This window comes from Gracilinanus agilis, chromosome 1, assembly GCF_016433145.1.
Source record: "Gracilinanus agilis isolate LMUSP501 chromosome 1, AgileGrace, whole genome shotgun sequence".
Taxonomy (NCBI): domain Eukaryota; kingdom Metazoa; phylum Chordata; class Mammalia; order Didelphimorphia; family Didelphidae; genus Gracilinanus; species Gracilinanus agilis.
Window position 1 is genome coordinate 454,874,669 of NC_058130.1, and position 26,848 is coordinate 454,901,516.

The 26,848-nt window shown below is 32.5% G+C and overlaps 1 non-coding gene across 1 annotated transcript; it reads left to right on the top strand.

Moving 5' to 3' along the window:
- Positions 1-17,499: 17,499 nt before the first annotated feature.
- LOC123232682 lies at positions 17,500-17,603 on the top strand. The gene has a single exon (XR_006505209.1). It is a non-coding gene; the product is annotated as a U6 spliceosomal RNA (small nuclear RNA).
- Positions 17,604-26,848: the final 9,245 nt, after the last annotated feature.

Sequence of the window (26,848 nt, forward strand, 5' to 3'; positions counted from 1 at the left end):
CACTTGGATTCTATTTTCACAGTGCTAGATACACTTCTAATAAATATATTAATAGTATTAAAGTGAAAAATGCTTGGAAAATAACTTAATTGAATCCACGTGTACAGAGTATATCCAAACTAAACCAGTAAAATTGTGGTGACCTGAGGAAATGAAAGACAAGTTTCTGAAGTAGAGAAATATGTGAAGGCTGGAAAAAAAATAAAATGCTTTCTATTTAAATTAACTTAATTTAAAAGAAAGAATATCGGTAACTATCTACCTATGCTTTTTCTTTAATGTATACATTATCTTTTTGATAGACATTTATCAACAAATAAAAGGCTATCATTCATCAGTATTAGAAAAAAAATTAAGCTGGGTTTTGTAAATAACATTCAATAACAGGTGATAACTTTATCTAGATTTTAGCAAAGCTTATATCTTTTTTAACAATTTTGTTTTTATTTAAATTAACAAAAGCATATTTCCCCACTTCCATAAAATAAAAGAATGAAAAGTCAAATGTTTACAATCATTGTGAATAGTAAAGGAATACTAAATACCACACTGGCCATGTTCAAAAAATATATGTTTTATAAGCACCTTGAGTCCATCATCTCTGTATCCTGGGGCAGGCAACTTGTTTCTGTAATGTCGAACTGTCCTATAGGGATGTTAGATGGTACAAATTACCTAGGAACTTCCCTGGATCAGTTAAGTACAAAACTCTTGGATTATGGAAACACAAAGTTTATTTAATAAAAGGGAGTAAAGGAAACTGGTAGGTAGGACCCTACCACTCTTCAAACTAGCATCACCCAACTTCTAAGTCTCCTGCTTAAGAGGACCCTTCTGTTTCTTCTCTGGTCCCTGCCTACAACTCCCTGTGCCATCTAAAACCCTTCCCCACACTTTATGACTTGTCCTAATCTTCTCACTAGTGATTAGTAAAGAAAGGGAACAAGTCTGGGTTTGGTTGCTGCACTAAGTAACCCAAAGTTACAGATGGAAACCTTTGGATTATCTTATCTAAAGAGGAATTCTGGTAGATGGACCACTGGCAAATGAAGACTGAACTCAGGGAAATTGGTTTCCTCCAAGTAAATCCTCTATCTAGATGTCGAGATTTCTCTACAAAATCCTGACAGTCCAGGGAGAATCTCTAGAAGCAAATCCCTCATTCAGTTTGATGGGAATGCAGTCAGAGAGTCAAAACCTCCTCCCAGCTTGGTATAGATCCCAAAAAGAAGTGAAGTCAGTTATTTTCAGTTCAGATTTCCACAATTCCTTCCTTACCCAGAATCCTCTCCCAGGGCTTATCTCAAAATTCCCTTCTTTCAACTAACCCTAGAAATGAGACTATCCCTAAATTTCCCCATTGACCCATTTGAATTTATTATATTTATTTCGTTGATCAGAGTTCTTATATATTCCAAAGTTTTATTTTTCTTTAGAATGTTATAGTTCTATAAATTGGTCTGCTAGTTTCATTCACTTCATTCAGTAGCAAATCATAAAAATCTTCCAAAATTGTAATGAAATTACTTATTCCTTCATTCATTATAACAAAATAGAACTCCTTTATATTCATATATCACACATAATTTGTCCACTTAGCCCTTAATATATAAGAACCCCTTAGTTTCTAGCTTTGGGCCACCTCAAAGATAACTACTATAAATATTTTGATATAGATGAGTCTTTTTCTATTTGTTTATCTCTTTGAGCTTATATTTTCATAATGCTTTCCAGGACATATAGATAAATTCACAGGTCTCCCAACAACCAGAAATGCGCCTGTTATTAGTAGTATCTCTAGAGAGTTTAATTTTTCTTTTTATTTACAAACTAAAAAAATGGCAGATAAGGGATAACATTAGAATTGTTTAACATATATTTCTTTAAATGAAAATTATTTAGGACATTTTTCATATGGATATTAATAGCTTTTGAGAAGGGACTTTTATCAGAAAAACTTAGCTGAAAGACACCATATTCTACCTCAATGACTTCTTTCTCTTATACCGCACTGTTTATCCTGTGAATTGTTTTAACAGTATGTAATTAAAACAGTTCATTTTATTTTTGGTAATCTATATTCTTTCTTATACTGGGTCATGGACTCTTCCCAAATCCAGAAATATTATAGTGTGTGTGTGTGTTTTTTTTTTTATTTTCCCCTCCTTGTTCCTTTAACTTGTTAATGATATAACATTTTATTTCTAAGTTATGTGTATATTGCAACTGTAATTGGGTGTATTGTGCAAGATGGTGTTTATACATCTTTTCTGAGACTAATTTACAGTTTTCTCTGTAGTCATTTTGTCAGAGTGAATTCTTATCCCTGTATAATAAATCCTTGGATTTATCTAATACTAAGTTATTCTAATATTTTTCTTGTTTTTAAAAGAAAATTTATTTACAAGTGTCTGTGGCCTGGCCTACTCTCCCTACATCAAAGAAGGTGTCCTTTGGAAGGCAGATATATAAATATAAATTAATTTTTTTGTTTCCATTTTACAGTTTATTCTCTGAAGGCAATATGCACAAATTTTCTTCAAGTATTAAATCTGTAGCTATGTATAATATTTTTTTGCTTCTACTCATTTCACTATTTATTATCCCATTTATTGCTTTCAAAGTTTTTTTTTTAATTAGCCTTTTCATTGTTTCTTATTGTACAGTAAAATTCCATCACAACAATATACCACGATTTTGTTTTGTCATTTTACAACTGATGGGCATCCTCTCAATTTTCAGTTTATGCTTAAAAAAAAACTCCTATAAATATTTTGGAACACATAGTTTTTTTTTTCTTTTTTACTGGATCTCTTTGGAAAACAGACCCAGCAATGTTAGTACTGGTCGTAAGGGTATATATAGTTTTATAATTCTCTGAGCATAACTGCAAATGCCACTCCAAAATGGTTGAGTTAGTTCACAGCTCTCTCAAAGTTTATTGATGTCCCAACTTTTCCCTCCAACATTTGTCATTCTATCCTTTAGTCATTTTTAGCAAGCCTAATTGTTGTGAGATTATATCTCAGAATTGTTTTGGTTGGCATTTCTCTAATCAGTAGTGATTTCAAGTATTTTTTTCATATATATATAAATATTGTCTTCATTTCTGCATCTGAAAATTGTTCATAACTTTTGGATAATTATCATTAGGAGATTGGCTCTTCTTATAATTTTGAGAGCCCTTTCTATATTTTAGATATGTGACATATCTGAGAGGCTTTCCCCCTAGTTTTATACTTTCATTCTAATCTTGGCAAAATTTGTTTTATTTCTACAAAATATTTCAATTTGATTATATATCTCATAATGGTCTCTACCTATTTTTGATTCATAAATTCCTCTACTATCCATAAATCTTATAGGTAACATGGTACTTGTTCTTCTAATCTGCTTATTATATCTTTTTATGTCTACATATTATACCATTTTTATCTTAACTTAGTGAATGTTATAAGATATTGGTCTATACCTAGTTTCAGCCAGATTATTTTCAAAATGTTTCAATAACTTTTATCAAATAGTGATTTCTTATCCCAAAAATCTGTATATAGGTTTCTTCAAATAGAATTTAATATAATATTTTACTATAATTTGTTGTATGTTTGTCCTATTCTGCTGATTTACCTTTCTTTTTCTTATTTTATTATTCTTATTTTATTCTTATATTATTATATATTCCATTTTTATTATAGAGCTAAGAAATATTGGTTATCTCTTTTTATACTAGAAAGAATATTGTAACAAAAAGGGTTTTAAATTTCTAAAAGGAAAAGTTTAGCCACTGTTTTCAAGATTTCATCATTTCTTTCAGATTATAAACTATCAGTACAAAATTTTCATCATGTCTTTTAAGATTTTTGTCTTCATGTTTGGCTTTAATTCTATATTAAGTGTTTTTATAACAATTTAATTTTTGTTTGAAGGGCATGTTTAAATAAAGACATTACAGTAATTTCACTTATCAGACAATGATTAAATGTAGTATTTGGTTTTGAGAAACAAACAGTTGATAGAGCAGACATTTTGGACTAAGTCGCTGTTTCAGTTTAAGGAGAAAAAGAAGTTCAGGAAACCTAGATGGAGGAATTAGATTTAATGGAATTAAGGCATAGATTTATTAATATTAGAGTAGACATTCTATAGTCATTTTTCATTCTTTCTCCAAACAGATTATATAGAAATCATTAGTTTATTTTTCTACCAATAAACTCTTATTTAGCACCTGCCATATTTATTCCATGCACATATATTAACATAAAGAAAAAATGGCATAGCCCTTTCCTTAGAGTGTTTATATTTTCCTCGAGGAAATCATTTAAATGTAAATAGATTTCAAAAAACTCATTTTATGAAAAAATATTATACTAATACATAAAATAACAAGGAAAGAAGCAAAAAAGTAGAATATAGGTCAATTTCGTAAATGGATATTGCTACAAAATGTTAAAATGCTTAGCATAATTACTGGAAAACATAATAAAAATTATTTACTATGTTATAGTTTAGATTCTTACTAAGTATTCAAATATAGTTCTACATTAGAAAGAATATTAATATAAATATAATATTAATAAGAAAATCACTGCAAATTATCTATTCACATAGAAGCTGACTGATCCTTACAAAAAATAAAACTGTGTTTTAAAAATTATTCAATTTGTTAATTATAATTAAATTTCCAGTCATCTCACCCTTCCCTATGTATGTGTAATATGTATATACATACATATATGTTTATTATATCTTTTGTGTAACATTTATAAATTTACATTTCAAATATTAATTTCATAGCTGTACATGTTTTTATTCCATTTATTTCATGCTTCATTATTTCATGAAGATATTTCCAAGTTTGTTTTTTATGAACCTGATCATCACTTCTTACAGCACAATAGTATTCCATCATGATTTGTGAGGGGGTAAAGGGAGGAAGGTAGAAGGAAGGTAGAGGTAGGGAAAGGAAGGTAGTGGTCCCCAGCCCCACATACATATAGACATAAATACAAATACGTGTATATAAAATTTATCTATGTATCTAAGTAAAATACAGGAGACAAATGAAAAATGACATCCCATTCAAAATAAATATAAATCTGAAAATCAATATACCAAGTGATAGTCAAGACACATTAATACTATTATGAAATATCCTTTATAGAACAAAATGCACTCAATATAAGACTGATTATCATTCATGATTAAGTTATTCCAGTACAAAAAAAATTATATTACCCAAATTAACTTACAAAAGTAATGCTACAATAACCAATCTATTAACATAATTTTATAAGGTTAGACAAAATAATAAAACAATCTTTCAGAGAAACAAAGGAACTAAATTATAAAAATTAATGATGAAAGGGGCAGCTGAGTAGCTCAGTGGAGTGAGAGTCAGGCCTAGAGACAGGAGGTCCTAGGTTCAAACCCGGTCTCAGCCACTTCCCAGCTGTGTGACCCTGGGCAAGTCACTTGACCCCCATTGCCCACCCTTACCACTATTCCACCTATGAGACAATACACCGAAGTACAAGGGTTTAAAAAAAATTAATAATGAAATATGGTAGTGATATAGCTAATTCTTCAAGAATTTATAGAATATTATAATCCAATGATTATCAAAATGTTTTTGTCTATTAAAAGAGAGAAAAACAGAAGATTATAAGAGGATAGAGTATAATCAGAAAAAACTAAAATCAATAACACAATGCTTAGTAACCTCAAAACAAAAACACTTTAGAGTAGATTCTTTATGTGTCAAGAATTTATAAGAATACTGGAAAATATTTTGACAAAAATATACTCAGATAGGAATTTTTTATTTGTATCAAAATACATTTAAAATCAATGATTAAATATAAGTGATGACATTGGGAAAACGAAGGAATATTTCTTCTACAATTATGACTGAGGAAGAATTAATAACAAAACAGGAATTAAGGAGAACATGAAGAAAAAATAGTATTTTTAAAAGTTTTCTGTTGTTGAAATAATTGTAAAAACAAAATAAATAAATTTAGTGTAAGGAGGAAAAGATAAATGTAAGCATTATTTTACTGAATGTAAATAAGAATTTGCTATTAAAGCTATAAGGGAAATACAAAATTAAGAAATACACACAGTATATAATATATACTCTTATGTGCATATCTATTTATTGATGTCTAAGAAATACACACAGTATATAACATATATACTCTGATGTGCATATCTATTTATTGATGTCTAATCTATGATCATTACTCTTCAAGGAATATTAAAAGTCAGTCTTTATAAAAAGAATAACATGCTATTTTTAAAACTATATATAATAATTTTCCACAACACAAATGAAAAGATAAATGAAAATATACATCTTAAGGAATGAATTTAATGTCATATTCATAAAATAAGAAAAGATGCTACTAGAAAGAGTAAATGTCATAAGGTCAAAACAGAGTAAAGGCATAATAATTTTATCAATCTTGTAGTTATGAAGTCATCTAGTGATTATGAAAAGTACCATGTAAGTTTTTTAAAGGTTACAAAAATGGCTATAATATTACACCCAGCGTATCCAGTCTAGGAATTTATTCAAAATAGATGAAAGAGAAAAATATATGTCTCATGTATTCTAAAAAAATTCATAGCAGCACTTTTTCTGGTAAAAAAATCCCTGGACACTGTATAGATGTCTTTCTACTGGGAAATGAAATGAACATCCTATACTACATGCATTATTGAATATATATAAATGTATAAATATATATATATATAAATATATAAAATTATGTATATGTATATAAATATATAAAAATGTATAAATAAATATATAAATGAAATATTTCAATATAAGGAAAAATAAATAAGAATAATGAGAGAACATAGAAATATTTAAGGAACACTGTTAAAATATGTGACAAATTATTTACATTTTAAAATAATATAAAATGTATAATAAAATTATAATTACCCATGCTGACATAAGTTTTGAGTGAATGTATCACCCTCTCTTTATTGTTGAGATGCCAAATTATGGGTTTGAAAAAATCACATATACTTCTGGAGATGATTGAGATATTTCTTTTATTTTGGACTCTTTGTTATTGTAAAGGCTTACTGGTTGTCTGAATATGATGGTGATAGGTAGACAGACAGACATAAACAGATAGATAGGCAGTTAGGTAGGTAGTTAGGTAGATAGGTAGGTAGATATTTCAGTGGTCTAAAATGGAAATATCTTGTGAAATAATGACTATTTAATGTGATAAGAGAGTTCAGAGTTTACTACAAAAATATTTCTTGGATCTTTATTTTCTCTCTCCTTCAAGTTTCACACTCAACTGGTATTTTGTCTATGTCTACCAATATTCAGGACATATATATATTATTACATCTAGTTTTATGTGTATCTATAGATTCGTTAAAACATTTAAAATGAGCCCATAGTCCAATCAACAGAAATTTCCTCTCCAATAAAGCCAAGAATCTATGTACACCCATCCTTTCTAACTCATGGGTTTTCTCCCATTAGGTCATTGGCTGGGCTACCACATTACAAGTAGGAGACTTTCATTATCTTTTCCTGATGTCATAGAGGTCCAAACTGATCAACCAAAATTATCCTGTGCTCTAAACAGAAGTATAAATTATCTTAGTGGAATTTTTTCTTTCTCTTATTTAAAATTTTTTACTTAACAGATTCTGCAGCCTATTTAAACACATTTTGATTGTCTAATTTAAGTGTTTTGATACGTATATTTTTGTAACTTGAAATTATACAACCATAGTTAAAATAATTATTAGAAAGATAAGTGATTGTTTATGGAATACATATGGAATCCAAATAGTATATTTGCAATTTCCAGAAATCATTCTGTCTAGATGAATTAAAATGACTCTATTGTCTTTTCCTCTTTCATTTTGGAATCAATTAATTGACTATTTAAATCATTTGTGCAAGAAATATAAAATGAAGAAGAAAGTATGTGATTTGCTTCTCTAACTTCCTTTCATGATCTGGAAAATATATATTTTTCATCCATATTTTTCCATTGTGTAAATGTATATCATACTCTTGGGAACAATTAAGGATTTCCTCAAGTAGACTCTCCCATATTATCAAACTTAATATAATCAAAATGCCATTTTTCAATAAGGGCAGTAGAGTGACATCACCACAGAGAGGTAAGATTTGATCTTACAACTGATTGGGATTAGGAAAACAAATTGTGTTTCTTTTGAGAATTGTAAAGCTCCTTTAAGGATACTAAGTTTGTCCATGTAACAAAAGCATATTATTTTGATACTAATATTAATCTAATAATGTTTAATTACTATAAATATTGTAACCCCATAGTTTCTAATGAATTAAGATTGAGGATTACCCAGAAGATAATGGAAGTGTAAAAGGTAATTGTTAGCAGAATGCAACATATGACAAATAGTAAATTTCAGAGAATTTAATCAAAGAAATATTTGATAATAAAATGTATATACATAATTCCAGAGGATCAGGATAAATCATGCTATCACCTCCTAAGAGTTGGTAGATTTAAGATACATAATATTACATATATTTGTGAAAATGAACAATGTAGGTATTTATTTTTCTTCACTGTGGAGATGTGTTATAAGAGATTTGTTCTTAAACACAAGTGAGAAAAAGCAAGAAGACAAATATATATTTTTTCTCAATTGAATAAATAAATATATGATAAAATGGATAAGTTGTATGGTGAAAGTTTTGGATATTGGATCAGATTGGCAATGTTTTCTCCCATTCCTTTTTTTTTAATTTTTTATTTTTAGAAAAATTTTCCATGGTTACATAATTCATGTTTTTACTTTACCCTTCACCCTCTCAAGCCCCTCCCTCCCCCCATAGCTAAATCGCATTTCCACTGGTTTTAACATGTGTGTCAGTCAATAATTATTTACATATTATTGATAGTTACATTGGTGTGGTCTTTTCAGGTCTACATCCCCAGTCATGTCCTCATCAACCCAAGTGTGCAAGCAGTTGTTTTTCTTCTGTGTTTCCACTCCTGTAGTTCTTCCTCTGAATGTAGGTAGTATTCTTTTCCCTAAATCCCTCGGAATTGTCTTGGGTCATTGCATTGCTGCTAGTACAGACGTACATTACATTCAATTTTACCACAGTGTATCAGTCTCTGTGTACAATGTTCTTCTGGCTCTGCTCCTTTCACTCTGCATCAATTCCTGGAGGTCTTTCCAGTTCACGTGGAATTCCTCCAGTTTATTATTCCTTTGAGCACAATAGCATTCCATCACCAACATCTACCACAATTTGTTTAGCCATTCCCCAAATGAAGGGCATACCCTTGCTTTCCAGTTTTTTGCCACCTCAAAGATCATAGCTATAAATATTTTTGTGCAAGTTCCCAGATCAGAGGAGAAGCAGGCAAGCTTAACTGGATGGGAGGGGCAGGAGTGAGTAGAGTTCTCCTCCTCCTCCCCAACACTGGAAGCACTTGGAAATAGTTAACAGAACACCCTCAGATCTGGCTATGGAGGCTATTCAGGCTTGGTAAATTCTGGGCCAAGATGGTAAATGGATAGGGACTAAACCCCTTGAGATAATAACTTTCTTTGTATAAATTATTCCCCCACAGGATAGAAATGAATGAGACTTGGTCCTCTTCAGATTAGACCACAGGCCTCGATGGAGAACTTGGCTTAGTGAAGTGAAGGATGGTGAGTATGGCCCAAGTTAATTGGATACAGGCTCACTATCCAAAGAACAAAGGATTTAATGATTTCAGGGAACAAGAAGAAGGGAACTAGCTTAAGGAAAGATGAGGGAGGTAAACTAAATGAAACTGCTAAATGCTGGCTAGCAGCTCATTCCTGGGGTGGGGGGGAGAGGGTGAAATGTGTATTGAATGACTTGACTCATATCTAAACCCTTAAATAATCTTCCTCTAAATCCTATACAGCTAAAACTGAAGGTAGATAGTAGATCTTGCTTGAATGTCAATCTTGAGGTTAGCTATCAAAGTAAAGCAGCCCCTGGCTGTCAGAGACTGAATGCCTCAGCCCCTGAAGCTACACAGAGTGTGTACCAAGAGCCAAGAACCAAGACCCCCTGCAAGAGGGGTGACCTGGCTTCTATACCAGGTCTCCAGCTGCCCTTAACTGCCCCCTCCATTAGAGTTCTGCGAGGCACTATGGAATCCTGTGATGCAGCTTTAACCCCTCTCAGGATCATGGATGTTACAAAAGCAAAAGCAAATCAATAAGGAGTTGCCTTCATTACAAAACAAGAGGAAGAAGGGAGGAAAAAACATTTTAAGTCCTACTATGCAACAGGCACATTGCTAAATGCTACAGGTATTATTTTAGGAGATAGAGGCTTTTATTATCTTCATTTTATTAGTCAAGGGAACTGAGGCAGAAAGAAGTTAAATTACTTGCCTAGAGTCACACTGCTAATAAGTGTCTGGGACTAGATTTGGGCCTATATTTTTAAACATGAGTTCCAGTGTTCAACGCACCATACAATCTAGCTAATGTCTGCAGTTGGATTTGGACTCATGTCTCCCTCCCTCCAAGGCCAGAGCCCCATCTACTTCAATACCTAGCTGTGAAGAAGGCCATGCCATTGTATTTGAGCCAAGTTTTATTACTACATAAGATCTTAATTTATATAATTTTTATTAGCTCATTGTATTGTATTTTTAGTTTTATGATTTTTAAAAATTCTACATCATTTAAACAACTCTTTTCACAATTCTTAAATTTATTTCAAAGGCAATTGATCTAACCAGATCTTAGGATTATAAACCTAGCACTTGAGGGAAACTTAACAGTCCTCTATTTCAATATACTGATTTTATAGATTAGGATGCTAATCTTCAAGGATCAAAATTATTCTAAAATTTAACTATAATTTTTAACTTTTAGTGTCTTCATTTTTGGCATTATGTATTCAAAATCTAAAAATCCCTTATGTGTCTTTTCTTCTTTAAAATTATTGACCTTCATTCATAAGCTCCAAGTTATCAGTGAAATATTAATTTTTTTAGCACAAGCAATACAAATTTAATTAGCATTTTTAATAGTCATAATGATCATCTCTTAGAAATAATGATTAATAAGAATAATGGACATTTATATATTATGTTATGGCTTAGAAATGGGTTACAAATATCTCATTTGATTTTCACATCTCTTCCAAAGAAGTATTATTATCTCCAGTTTACAGATAAGGAAATATAGGTTATGTGACTTAGTATTACACTCAATCTAAAGAAAGATTTTAAGCCAGAATTTCCTAATTAAAGGTATGAGATTCCATTTATTTTGCTACCTTGCTGCCAACAAGTATAAGTACTTATATATAGTAGGACTGATAAGGCTAAATTGAAAATGTTTTTATCTCATAACAAAAGTTCCTTCAACCTAAAGGTCTATAAATTCCATTGAAGATAGTGACTAGATTTTATTAAAATTTATTTTATTTTCTATTCAGCGGATCCTAGAATTTAGGTTAATTTAGAACAAAATATTTAATTATGTTTTCTCCTTTATTGAATCATTTCATCTGATTCTTCCTTCTACTTTCTTCTACTTCAAGTAGATATAGGAACTGATCTCTAAATGAATAAAATCATAACCCACAAAAGTGAACCTGAATGAAAGCGTTGAGAGTGGCAAGAGTCAGTGACAACTTTCCTCCAAAAATAAATTTATTTGGGGAACATGAGAGTGCTTTCATGAAGCAGTGGGCAATCCAACTGGAAAATCACTTGCACTCATGAAATGTGAGTTAATACCATCTGATCTGTGTTCTTTATATGGTTTGGAGAACATTAGTTATAATGGAAAGAAAGATGAGTCTCCAAAGAAAAAGACTTCAAGGAAACATGACTTTAGGGTTAATGGCATCAGGTTGATAGTGTTGAAGGGACAGAAGAATGTTTATTTGGATGCTGAGTTTTCAACATCTGCAGGTTGAAAGTGTTCCTCCTTTTCAAAGTCTAGGACAAAAATCCTACTTATATCATCCAAACTGTAGCTCTTTTGACTAAAAGTGTTGTTGAATACTCATCTTCTCTACTTTTTCCTTCTGAACCTACTTGTTAACAGTTCTTTATTTTAAAATTAATATTCTTTTTAATCTGCTTGTAATAATTCATTGGCCTAAATTCAAACTTATAATTACTCTTTGGCTGATTCTTTTGGGTATGAAATATAGTTCTTAACTGAGGATGCATGAATAAATTAATTTTAGTGTCAATACATGGATTTTTAAAGCTATTTGCATTCCTTTTTAAAAATAAATCTTATTGTTTCTAGATAAATTGACAAATAGCTAAGTTTCAGATCCTTGAAATATTAACGTAATATCTTGGCTTATGAAAAAACAGATCTGAGAATAACTGAAAGTAAAATATAATCAAATAGCCATAATTCTGATGTAGTTAACACTAAACCTAAATCACAAAATCAGAGGGCTGGCAGGGACCTCCAGGGTCATCTAGTCCTAGCCATTAAAAAAATTAAAAGAAATAGTCCATTTGGGATAACCCTAAAAGATAAGATGTTTCTCTTCTTTGCAAACTAATAGCTGCCACTATGAAACTTCCATTCATTGATCCTATAATTGACTCTGTAACAATAAAGAACCCATAACCAATGTTTGATAGAGGGGAGATAGAGAGAGAGTCTATATGCTGAGTCTCTTCCAGATCTCCCCTGGTGCCAAATATACACTGGGAGACTTTAAGGGGGTGTCACCCCAAAACCAGGTGACCTGATTGGTCATGCTGCCCCACAGAATTTGGGGGCAAGGCTTCCCTATAAGATGAGGTATGTGGTACCCCAATCCGATCCCAAATAAGGACAGGGTTCACACAAATCTCCCCTCAATCAGTTAAATTCATAGCAGGTGGTCCAGCTTCAAGATGGAGGCAGCCAGACCAAGCTGTGGTTCTCCTCTCCCTTGTAGTCTCTCGGCCACTCTGGAACACTATCTGACTGATGAATGGCTTTTATTATTTGCAATTCAGGGAATGGGGAAAGGGGTGAAGGGAGGAGGGATTTTGGGGCACCCTCTTTGCTATTCCTATGGGGTTTGTCACTTAAGTGGGAAACCCAGTGGTTCCCACTTCTAAGCTTCTCCCCTCTCCTTCTGTTTCTGTTTCTATTTCTATTTCTATCCTTTCCTATAATTGTAAGTTTTGACTGAAAGGTTATCTCTCAGCAAGGCTGGGTAATGGGTGAAGGAGTCTAAGAAATTGCTCCCAAAATGGAGTCCAAAAACTTAGCTGACTCAATGATTGAAGTTTTGATGGTTGAGATGCAATGAATGGCTTTGACCAGGGAATCAGGGTTTCAATTTCCAAAGAAAGATCCTCAGGAAGCCCTCAGGACTGGATTGGAGCTGGGATGTCCTCCTCCTCTCTCCTCCCAGACCTCTGCCCAAAGTCTTCACTTTCTTCCTCCTCTTCCTCTAAGAAAATCTCCCAGAATCCCCTTGGTCTCAACTGTCAGGAAATGTTAGCAACTCCTTCTCTGGCTCCTTTTGTCCCATCCCCCTTGCACAAATCCCACCTTTACAACTCTATGGAGAAAATCAGAATAAATTCAATCATTCCATCCAAATAATAATACTTCAACTATTTGAAGAGAGACAACATATTCTACTGAACTTTTCTTACAGCCAAATGTCACCAGTTCTTTAAATGCAGGTACCACATTAGGTTGTGCACTTATATCTACCTCAAAGAAATCTTAGCTTTCTTCAGTGCTCAGATTTAGGGCCACCACCTCTTACTTGGAATAACTTCTAATTATCCTAAGTCATGTTCCCTGTATTATTTTTTTCTAGCTCCTGACATATTTGGTTCCCATCTGCTTCTTTGGTTATCTTCTTGATGTGACTAGTTGAATAATTCAAAGTATGATTATTTCTCCCTGTTATACCACACATTAAAGTAACATTATCTTAGGGTTTTTTCATATATTTTCCTCTAACTGATATATAAACCTAATATTCTCTCTCACTTTCCATGTTTGTTGAAACCAAGCAAAAAACTCGTTTAAATCTGACCTCAGACAATTAGTAGCTGTCTAAGCAAGTCATTTCATCTTGATCTTCTGAGTTTCCTAAGGTGTAAAAAAAATGGTTCATAATATAACCTACCACACAGGGTGTTTGTGAGGATCAAATGCTATATTTGCAAAGCTCTTAGCACATCCCTGACATATAGAAGGTATTTAATATGTTTTTTCCTCTGCCTGCTTCCTCTACATTCCCCAGTATATTATAGAGTAATACATTAATTAATTAATTAATTCAAACTAAATTAACTAAAACAAACTAATACAAGCTGGTTTCATAGAAAGAGGTGAAATATATTCAATTCTATCTTGCCACTTTGAGTTCCTATTACTCTATAATCTCAATTCATTTCAGGTTCACACTGTTCCAATTTTTAAACCAAACCATATTTAGATGGCTATTTTCAAAACTCTCAGAAAAATCATAATCTTTCCTAAAAAACAACAAAAAAACTTTCTTAAATCTTATGGTATATTAAAAAAACAAGGCCTACTCTTCTTCACCTTAGTTACATAAAGGGATTACCTGACCCTAAATCTTTTCATTATTCAGGGTATATGTTGCATGTGCATATTCATTAATTTTTTAATTTCCATATATACAATCGTATTTTTCATTACTTATTTACATATACACATATATAGTATCCATGCATATATATACACATATATGTGTATAGAGAGATAGATATAGTTATAGATATAAAACCTCTAAGCTTATCCTTTGTCCTTACTGCAAAACCTGTTCTCCCTGTCCCTCATTATTCTTGACTTCTGTTGGTATTTAGCAGGTTTTTCATATCATAATTTATGATCCTTGAGGGTAGAACCTATGTTTATGCATTTCTTTTTGTTATAGTACATAAGATAGTGCCTAGCACCTAAGTAGTAGTTAATAAATGATTATTTTTTAACTGATTGATTGCTGTTTCTAGGGCTTTTCTTTGCAATCTTTTACTGTTAACTAATCTGAAAATTGCTATTTTACCCCATCTGTTTAATAACTATATTTTTGTGGGTGGGAGGCAAAGATGGGCATTTCTGTCACTGTAGATCCCTCTGTGGTGCTTTTTATAGCATATCTTCCTAATTATTTCTGAGCATTTTCTATCTTTTCCTACATCATCCAGCAATGCTTTACCAATTACATTTGATCAGTAGTTAGCTGAGTTCTACCAAAGCCCATAAAGCAAAAAGGAGCTGTCTTCATTGATTTTGTGTAGTGTCTCATGAATAAACCCAACTTCCATTCTCTTTTCACAACTTTTATTCTCTCCTTAAACCACTGATCAGAAATTATCTACTTGTCTCCAGTTTTTTTTTCACACTACTATCTTCTCTCTGAAGTGAAAATGCTTGCTTTTAATCTTCCAAATTAACAAGAAAATACCAGAGTGAGTCTAGTTCTAATAATAAAGTTCTTATAAAGAGAGATGAGTACCAAAAGTGATGGAGAAAACATTCCATTTTTTGTGAAACAGCTATGAATAGGCTGAATGAAATAATGGTTCCTGATTGGCTAGTCAGCAATGTTGAGCACATTTATGATGGAGTCTGCCTGGCACATTCATTGTTTTAACCATTATTTCTGTTTTAACTCAACTCTAAGACAGACAGGCAGACGCTAGAGTTAAATTACTTTCTCAGGATCATACAGCTAGTAAATGTTTGAGACCCAATTTGAACCCAGGTCCTCCTAACTCCAGGCTTAGTTCTCTAATCACTATGCCACCTAGCTGCCCCCTCCTAATATATTCTTTTTTTTTTTAAACCCTTGTACTTCGGTGTATTGTCTCATAGGTGGAAGATTGGTAAGGGTGGGTAATGGGGGTCAAGTGACTTGCCCAGGGTCACACAGCTGGGAAGTGGCTGAGGCCGGGTTTGAACCTAGGACCTCCTGTCTCTAGGCCTGACTCTCACTCCACTGAGCTACCCAGCCGCCCCCTAATATATTCTTGATAACAATATCTAGTAACTATGGCTTATAAAAATTATTATACATTATTACTGTATTTTAGCATTAGCAAAAGTAATATAAATTGAGAGGTTACTTTTTATGGAATTATAACTGTAATATTATGCTTTTGAGAATTTAATTTTCAGTCTTACAGAGAAAGAAAATTCTCAGTAATTTTTAAAGCATGCATTAAATGGATTCTAAATGTCTTATAGCATTTGGGAAGTTCTAAATAAAATATACTGAAGACAAATACAGAAATGTAATTATCTATGAAATTTGGGGAACATAAAATTTTAGAGTAGAAATCATTAATAACAACTGATATGAGTTATATTTTAATTAATGTTTGAATTCATATTGATATTTAATTACATACTTCCTCATGATATATTTTCCAATATTATTTTGCATTATTATTTAATTACAAAATATAATTGTATGTTTCCATGTTTCTTCAACAAACTCTAGCTCCTCTTAATTTCCTTGTCAAGGGTACTACCTTTTTCTAGTGTCTCGGATTCATAACATTTTATTCCATATAGCCAATAACTTGCTGTTTCTATCTAAAAATCTGTTACATGTTAGTCTTCTCTACTTATACAGCTACAACCTTAGTTCACACTTTAATCATCTCTCATCTAGATTATTGCAATGATCTTCTAATTGATCACCCTATCACCTGTATAGTCTTTTCCTCATTGATCCTCCACACAGTTGTCAGCATTTTTAATGTGTTTATCTCACTATATCACTCATCTTTGAAAAAACAACAACAGTAGTAAGAGCAACAAAAACAATGTCAATGGGTTCAAATATAAACAAAGTCCTTTTTTTGAATTTCAAAGGCATTTATGATGTGGATTCAAGCTATCTTTTCAGATTTATTATACTTATGAATAGACATATTATATAGTATTGAATTTCCTTCCCATACAACAGGGCTTTTGGCCAACTAATGCCTGAGGAATAAATACATCTCCATCTCTTACTAATGTATTGTAAAAAAATTAAAAATTTTGGAGTGGCTTTAGAATAGACAGGCTGAAGCAGCTGATGCACCTATGAAGAGCTAAAATAATTCAAGAATAAAATAGAATTATACATCTCATGTTATTAAACTGCACTATATTTTGAAGCAAAAACTTCAGAGGAATTTAACAAAAAGTCCTGTATCAACGGCAGGGCTTTTTGTGGTAGCAAAAATCTTGAATATATGGAAATGCCCATATAACTGGTGATAAATTGAATGAATTTTTTTAAAAAATAAATGCATCCAAATGCTCTTGTCAAGGTTTGAATTTAAAATGTGTCAAGCAGGGTAAAGTAGCCAGAGGTAGAGAGAGAGGAGAAGGTAAAACATTAAGGCATGAGAGATACTGAAAAGGAAAAAGTCATATCTAAGGAAAAGCAAGAAAGCCAATGTCATTGGTTACTAGTGTTTGTGGAGGAAACAGTTTGAAAATGTAGTAAAGGTGCTTACTTTAGCAGCACATATATTAAAATTGGAAAAATACAAAGATTAACATGGCCTCTGCACAAGGATGTCAAGCAAATTCATGAAATGTTCCATATTTTTATTTGACAAAAACTGCTGGGAAAATTGAAAAACAGTATGGGAAGAATTAAATTTAAACCAACATCTGACACCCTATACCAAGATAAATTCAAAATGGGTAAATAATTTAAATATAAATTGTGAAATCATAAATAAATTAGGTGAACATAGAATAGTATACCTGTCAGATCTGTGGGAATGGAAGGAATTTAAAATCAAGCAAGAGATAGAATGTAAAATGAATGACTTTTATTATATCGAATTAAAAAAAGGTTTTGTACAAACAAAACCAATGCAACCAAAATTAGAAGGAAAGAAACACACTAGGAAAATATTTTTGCAACAAAATCCTCTGACAAAGGTTTTATTTCAAAAATAGGTAAGGAACTAAGCCTAATTTGCAAAAAATCAAGCAATCCCTCAATTGACAAATGGTCAAGGGACATGAATAGGCAGTTTTCACAGGAAGAAATCAAAACTATCACTAAGCACATGAAAAAGTGTTCTAAGTCCCTCCTGATTAGAGGAATGGAAATCAAAACAATTCAACTTGGAGGTACTACCTCACACCTAGCAGACTGGCCAATATTGCAGCAAAGGAAAGTGACAACTGTTGGAGGCAATGTGGCAAAATTGGTCAACTAATACACTGCTGGTGGAATTGTGAATTAATCCAATCATTCTGGAGGGCAATTAAGAGTTATGCCCAAAGGGCTTTAAAAGAATGCCTACCCCTTGGCCCAGTCATACCACTGCTGGGTTTGTACCCCAGAGAGATAATAAAGAAAAATATTTGTACAAAATATTCATAGGCACACTTTTTGTGTTGACAAAAAATTTGAAAATGGGGGGGGGTGTTCCTATATTGTGGAATGGCTGAACAAATTGTGGTATCTGATGGAGATGGAATACTGTTGTGCTGAAAGGAATAATGAACTGGAGGATTTTATGTGAACTGGAAATACCTCCAAAAATTGATGCAGAGCAAAAGGAGCAGAACCAGGAGAACATTGGACTCAGACTCTGATACATTTTGGCACAATCGAATGTAATAGAGTTTTCTACTAGCAGTAATGCAATGATCCATGACAATCCATAGGAATTTATGAGAAAGAATGCTCTCCACATCCAGAGGAAGAACTGTGGGAACAGAAACCAGAAGAAAAACATGACTGATAATGTGGTTTAATGGAGTTATCATTGGAGTTTTGATGTTAAAAGATTACTCTATTGCAAACATGAAAAACATGGAAATATGTTTTAAACAATGATACATGCATATCCCAGTGGAATTGCTTATCAGTTCCAGGAGAGGGAAGGGAAGAGGGGTGGGAAAAATCATGAATCATGTAACCATGGAAAAATATTCTAAATTTAAAAAATGTAATTAAAAAAAAGAAAATGTAGGAAAGATTCATGTAATGAAGGAAATCAAAATTTGTGTTAAGTCCTTTATATTTATTAGAAGTAAGGAACCACTTAAACCCATTTGTGGGAGAGTGATATGGTCTGAAATGTTTTTTAAGAAACCCATTTTGGCAATAGAGAGGAGGAGTGAGTAGAAGGAAGAGAGACTTGAGAAAAACAGACTAATAAGAAGACTGATTTGGTGCATGGTTAAAAAAGAATAAATATGAAAAATATTAGAGATGACAGAATTAGAAAATTGATTATCTATGTGAGATGATTGTAAGTGAGGAGCTGAAAATAATACCAATATTAAAGTGATTTCATGAATGATTTGGCTCTAAAGAGTGATAGGAAAATTGAGGCCACGGACATGTTTTGGAGAAAAAGAATCATTTCTGTTTTGAATAGTGGTGATATGGTTGAGAGGGATATCCAGCAAAATATATTCCAAAGAGAGTCAGTTAGTGATGTGATAATGCAAGACTGGAGGTCAGTATGCTGATTAAGGTTAGACATCTATTGTTCATCCTTTCTTTTCTTTTTTTTTTCTTTTTTCGTGTGCATGTTTTTGATGATTGTTAAGTTGGCATCTTGGAAATCACATTTCTCCCCTTCCCAGACGTGATAAGTAGTCTGATCCAGATCATAGTGGTACTTTTAAGCTTTTATGTAATACATATTTCCACACTGCTCTCCCTGTACCTTTGCAAGGATTCCATGCTTTGCATCTCCACACAACAGTAAATGCTTTGTATTCTTATGCATTTGACTATTCTCTATATATTTGAGAGATGATTCTTTTGTCAGACACTTGCTTTAATATTTTCTTTTCCAAATTTGCTTTTTCTCTTATAAATCTTCATTACAGTGGCTTTATTTATACAAAGCATTTAAATTAATTTAATCAAATTAACCTAATTCAATTTTCATAATGTTCTCTGTTTTGTTTGATCATACATTCTTCACTTATCTGTATCTGACTAGTAAATTTTTCTGCATTCACCTAATTTATTTATGGTATCACTCTTTATTTTAGATCAGGTATCAATTTTTAATTTATCCTGGTGTATGGTTTGAGATGTTGATCCATTCCTCCTCTCTGCTACACTGCTTTCCAGTTTTCCTAGTAATTTATTATCAAATAGTGAGTCCTTTCCCCAAAAAGCTTAGATTTTGGAGTTTATCAAACAGTAATTTGCTATGCACATTGACTGCCATGTGTTGATTGTCTAATCTGTTCCACTGATCTGTTCACTTCATAGCCCATACAGATTGTTTTGACAATTTCCACTTTAATTTCCTTTGAGATTTGCCAAAACTTGCCTTTTACCTCTACATTTTTTCATTAATTCCCTTGATAATCTTGACCTTTTGCTTTTTTCAAATGAATTTTGTGGTTATTTTTTCAAGTTCAATGAAATAATTTTGCACTAATTTCACTGGTATGACCCTGAATACTTTAATTAATTCATGAAGAATTGTCATTTTTATTATATTGGCTCATGCTAGCTATGAGCATAATGTTTTCCAATTGTTTAGGCCTGATTTTATTTGTTTAAAGAACCTTTTGTAATTGTGTTCATAAAGTTGCTGGGATTATTTTGGTATAACCTTAAATATCTTATATTGTCTCTTTTGAATGGAATTACCTTTTCTAACTCTTGCTGTTGGATTTCATTGATGATAAATATAAATACTGATTATTTATGTGGGCTTATTTTGTATCCAGGGATTTTGCTAAACTTGCATATTATTTCAATTAGTTTTTCAGTTGATTCCTTAGGGTTCCCTAAGTATATCATCAGCAAAAAGTAAGAATAACTCTTTTTCTTCACTGCCTATTTCAATTCCATCAATTTATTTTTCTGTTTTTGTTGCTATAGATATCATTTGCAGTACAATATTAAAAAATAGCAGTAATAGTTAACATCTTTACTTCTGATCTTATTGGGAAGGATTTTAGTTTAAGAATCTTGTGACATAATGCTGTAATCTTTTTGCTAGGACTTTATTTATTTAATTAATTATTTGCATCAATGGTCATTAGGAAGATTGGAAGATCTATAATTTTCTTTCTTTTTTTTAGTTGTTTCTAAATTAGGTATCAATACCATAATTGTGCCATTAGAAGAGTGTTGGGAGGCTTCCTTCTTTCCTAATTTTCTAAATACTTTATGTAGTATTGAATTTAGTTGTTCTTTGAATGTGATAGAATTTCCTTATGAATCCATTTTCCCAGTAGCTGTTTCTAAGGGAGTTCTTTCATGGTTTATTTAATTTCTTTTTCTCCAATGGGGTTAAGTATTCTATTTTCGATTTTGTTACTCAAGGTAGTTTAAAATTTTGTAAGCATTATCTATTTCACATAGATTGTCAGATTTATTGGCAAATAGTTGGGCAAAATAACTTACAATAATTACAACAACTTAGTTTATTTCAGTTGCATGACCAAATCAATGTTCTGCTATTTTACACTAAGCACTGCTTTGGATACATTCCACAAATTTTGATATTCTGTCTCCTCATTGTTATTTTCTGTAATGAATGGATTGTTTCTATGATTTAGTCTTTGTCTCATTCATTAGTTAGTATAAGTTTTTTAACTTTCCTATTAATTCTCAGTTTTTCTTTCTGTTGTCTTTTTTGAGTATAATTTTATTGTATTATAGTCTAAAGAATATGCATTTAATATTTCTTCTTTTCTACATTTGGATGTGAAGTTTTTTATGTCTTATTACATTGTCTATTTTTGTAAAGGTACCATATACTGCTGAGAAAAAAAAGGTGTTTTCCATTTCTATTCAGTTTTCTCCAAAATTCTAGCATATCCAGTTTTTCTAAAATTCTATTTTCTTCCTTATTTTCTTATTTATTTTTTGGTTGGATTTATTTTTTTCCCTTTAAGTGGAAGGTTGAGGTACCCTACTACTAATATTTTATTATCTTTCCTCCTGTAACTCATAAAGTTTTTCTTGTAGGAATATGGATGCTATGCTATTTGCTGCATATATGTTTAATATTGTATTATTTAATTTTCTATGATAGCTTTTATCATGATACAATCTACTTCCTTATCTCTTTTGATTAGATCAATTTTTACTTTTGCTTTTTCTGATATCATGATGGCTACTCCTGCTTTCTTTTTTTTTTATAGTTGAGGCATAATAGATTCTGCTACATCTTCTTACTTTTATTCTTTGTGTGTATCCCTCTTTTAAATGTGTTTTTGTAGGTAGTACATTGTAGAAATCTGGGTTTTAATCCACCCTACATTCCTTTTTCCTTTTTTTGAGTGAATTCATCCATTTCCCATTCATAGTTATAATAATTATAACTAATTGTCATTCCCTCAATCTTATTTTCATCATTTACTCCTCTCTCTTTCTTCTTTTAAGCTTTTTTTTTAAATTTTTAAACCCTTGTACTTCGGTGTATTGTCTCATAGGTGGATGATTGGTAAGGGTGGGCAATGGGGGTCAAGTGACTTGCCCAGGGTCACACAGCTGGGAAGTGGCTGAGGCCGGGTTTGAACCTAGGACCTCCTGTCTCTAGGCCTGACTCTCACTCCACTGAGCTACCCAGCTGCCCCCTTCTTTTAAGCTTTTTAAATTTTCCTGTTCATAGATATTTTGTTTTTGATAACTGCCTCTTCCAGTTCAGTCTCTTTTTTAAACATCCTCCTCTCCTTTGTTCTCCCTTTACTCCTACTTCCCTATAAGATGTTGGTTTCTATAACTGGCTATATAGGAATTATGCCCTCTTTGAGTTAGTTCTAATGAGAGTAAGATGCATCATACTTGTTCTCATTTTCTCCTTTACTATATTTGATTCTTATGCCCTCTTAATGAAAGGTAGTTTATCTCCTATTCCTTCTTTTCTTTTCTTCCCATGTGTCCTTATTTCCAACTTTCCAATTCCTCTTTTCAGCGGGAATATTAACCTATCTTATTTAACTTCTTTCCTTTTATTCTGGTTGATTTATATGGGGTAGGGGATCATTTTCAGCTTCTCCCGTTCTTAATAGTGAACAAGTCTATGGGTTTTGGTAAAAAAGGTTTTTGACTGTACTATCTGTACCTTGTCATTTGCTTATATTATTGTATTTGCTGATTGTTTTAAGGTCTAATTTTTTAAGTTTATCTGTATTAGTCTAATCAATATATTTCTGCTACATGATTCTTTGTTCTGTATTGCTTCCCTATAACTATACTGAAGAATATATAATGGTAAAAGACCATGAACATCTTAGACAAAACTTTTGTAAATTGTAAAAGTCCATAACCTGATCTATTGAGGTTATATGCTACTTATACAACCTTTTCTTCCTTTTTGCCTTTAATTGTCACAAACATGATGATGGATGGACTACATCAAAACAGGTTACGACCTGTATACAACCTTTGGAGAATTTTATAAACTAAATATCTCAATTATTTTTGAAGGTTCAATTTTTAGCTGAAGTAAAGTGCAATGGCACTTTTGTATTCCCAACCTCCACATTTATAAAAAATGTGATTGATGAGACATAAAAGTCCTGTGCTTTCTTCTTTCACTATTTTCTTTTACACCAGTGTTTTGTTTTTAATCAGTACTCTTTATTCTCACCCTTATTATACTTCCCTTTCTCCCTACTCCCTTCTTATTCCCTTCTTATTTTCTTTAGGGTCTTTTTAAACTACACCCCACACTCTCCCTACATTGTATTGCTTCCCTCCCCACCAGTCTATTTGTTACCCTTCTACTTCTCTATAGGGCACAAAGCAACTCTCTGCCCCAATGGATCTGATTGTTCTTCCATCTTTTAGTCAATTTCAATGCACATAAAAATTAAGTATTTCCTTTCTCCAACCTCTTTACCCTTCCAGTATATTGGTGTTCTCCTCTGTTCTTGCCATGTGCTTTTTTATGAAATTTTCTCTTTTCCCATTTCTCTTAGTATTAACTTCTTTTTATTCCTCTAGTTTTATATATATATTTATGCATACATACATATATGTTTGTGCATATATATATGTACATCTATTTATTTATTTATTTGTTTGTTTATTTATTTATTTATCTTGACATTTCATCCTATACAGTTTATCACTGTTCCCTTTAAGTATAATTCTTATAGCTATTGTGACAATGTGATTAAATCTCCACTGCCCATCTTTAAATTTAATCACCAAAGGTGAGAACACCTCCAGTTTTGAGAGGTCTGTAACCCACATGTGCTAGAGTGGGTGAAGAATCAGAATGGACTGACTGCCCCCTAAGCAGTTCTAAGAGAAGCATTTGTTGTGATTGGGCATGCAAACTAGGAGGGAGCCACAGGAAGTGTCACATAAGTGACCCCTTTAAAAAGAGATCTCAGTCAGCTGGACTTATTCTTCTAGCTTTCCTGGTTGGTGGAGGAGTGCTGGCTGGAATGCTGAGACCTTGGTGAGACTGTTTTCAATATCTTCTTTGGAAGTCCACATGGCGAGTTTAAAGACTGAATCTTCCTGAACTTCTCTTGAGAAAATTTCCTTTCAAAGAGACTCTGCTTCATTCACCTTCGAGCCTCTGGCCCTCTGACTCTCAGCTGAAGGTTAATTAGATTAATTAGAGGATCATAGTAATTTACCTACTGTTAGATTCTCATTTCCTCATTTCTTCTCTCTCTTCTCAATTGTAAATAAACTTACATAACCGTCAATTTTGACTTGAGATTATTCCTTAATTGGGGAAATTTCCCCTGGAGACCACCTTTTAATATATTCGACCATAAAAACCCCTTTCCCCCCCTTTATACTATCCAGGTGATAATAAAAAATTTTATGAGTTTCCAATATCATATTTTCTTATAGGAATATAAATTATTTGAGCTTATTGGGTCCTTTATAAAAAGGTTTTTATTTTCCCCTTTCCTAATTACCTTTTGTTGATTCCCTTGAGTTCTGTGTTTGGGCATCAAATTTTCTGTTTAAGTCCTGCCTTTTCTTTATGAATGCTTGGAAGACTTCTATTTTATTAAATGACCATATTTCTCCTGCAAGAATATAGTTATATTTTTTGTTGATTTTTTGGCTGTAGACCCAGCTCCCTTGCTTTCCAGAATATCATATTCCATGCTTTCTGGTCCTTCAGTGTAGATGTAGCCAGACCCTATATTATCCTAATTGTGGTTCCATGGTATCTGAATGACTTCTTCTTAGCAGCTTGTAACATTTTTTCCTTTGTCTGCTAGTTCTTGAATTTGGCTATAACATTCCTGGATGTTGTCAATTGGGAATTAAATATAGGAGGTAATCTGTGAATTCTTTCAATCTCTACTTTTCCCTCTTGCTCGAGAATGTAGGGACAGTTTTCTTGGATAATTTCCTGTAGAAAGTTTTCCAGGCTTTTTCTTTTGTCATGATCTTCAAGTAGTCCAACAATTCTTTAAATGTCTTTCCTTGGTCTGTTTTCATGGTCTGACATTTTGTCAAGGGGTTTCATATTTTCCTCAATTTTTTCATTCTTTTGATTTTGTTTTATAGATTCTTGCTGCCTTGTGAAGTCATTTGCTTCTAGTTGTTGGATTCTAATTTTTAAAGACTGAATTTAATCTATGGCTTTTTGGTCCTCCTTTTCCTTCCGGGCTGATTTTCTTTTAGGTCATCTTTCATCTTCTTAGCCTCATTTTCAAACTGGTTAATTTTGGCTTTCAAAACTCTATTTTCTGTTTCCAGATGACTTATTTTGTTTTTTAAGTTATTTTCCCAATTGTATTCAACCTCTCTTAATTGTTTTTTTTTAATTATGTTTTGAGTTCTTCCAAAGTCTGTGTCTAATTCACTGGAGCTTCTATGTTTTTCTTAGTGTTCCTTGGTCCTCCTCTGGTCTATTTGCTTTTTGTTCATTACCTGAATAATAGCTGTCAATTGTAATTTCTTTTTCCTTTTTTCTGTTGTTTACTCATATTTTTTCCTTCTTTCCCTCCGTCATTGGCTGTAATTTTGCTCCTCTATTTGCTGGGTTTGGGCTATTCTGTCTTGAAGGGACTTCTTCATTTCTCTCCTGATTGACTAGGTTGGGCTGATGGTATTTATGAGTCCTGAGGTCAGATCTTCCCCAGCTGGCAGCAGAAGCTGCAGATATAGGAGAAGGTGTAACTGAAGGGAACTGTGCTTCTATCCCTTTTAGCAAGGTAATCTGTAGTGGTTACAGCCTTTGCCCTGAGATCAGAGTCACCTGGATTCTTACTGCAACTCTCAAAACAGTCTATGGGGGAGGGGTATTATAGATGCAGCTTCCCTGACTTCTGAAGGCTTTTTATCTGCCCTTTTGATAAGATTAAGATAGGGAAGAGTCTATCTGTAGCCCTGGATGTGCCCTGAGGCCAAAATTTTAAGAAAATAGTGGGGGGCAAGATGGAGTGTTTTGGTTGCCTCTAGGTTGCCCTCTCTGTTCTTCTCCTTTAGCTGCCTCCATACCTCCTGTGTTCAATACCCTGAGCCTGGCACAGCTATGCCAGCAAGGTAGCAATCTTTCATCTCCCAGAGATTCTAGCCACAGCTGAAGACTCTGCACTGTATGTGGGGTGGGGTTGTGGGATCCTCCTTCTTCCTTTCCTTTGAACCTGAGTGTTCAAGAATTCAGGCTTTTTTCCTTCTTTTCTTTTTTGTCGTACCTCTTAAGCTGAATCCAGCAGGAGGGTCCCCTAGTTCTGTTCTGTTTTTATATTTGGTTTTCTGTCCCCTTGAACCACTTTGCTTTTGATTGGTGTGGAAGGGTTTTGGAAGTCTGAACTTTTGCTGAGTCTAAGCCTCCATCATGACTCTGCCTCTCTAGGCAAAAAAAAAAAAGAATTTTTTTTTTAAAAAAAATCCTTTGAACAGAAAAAAACTCAG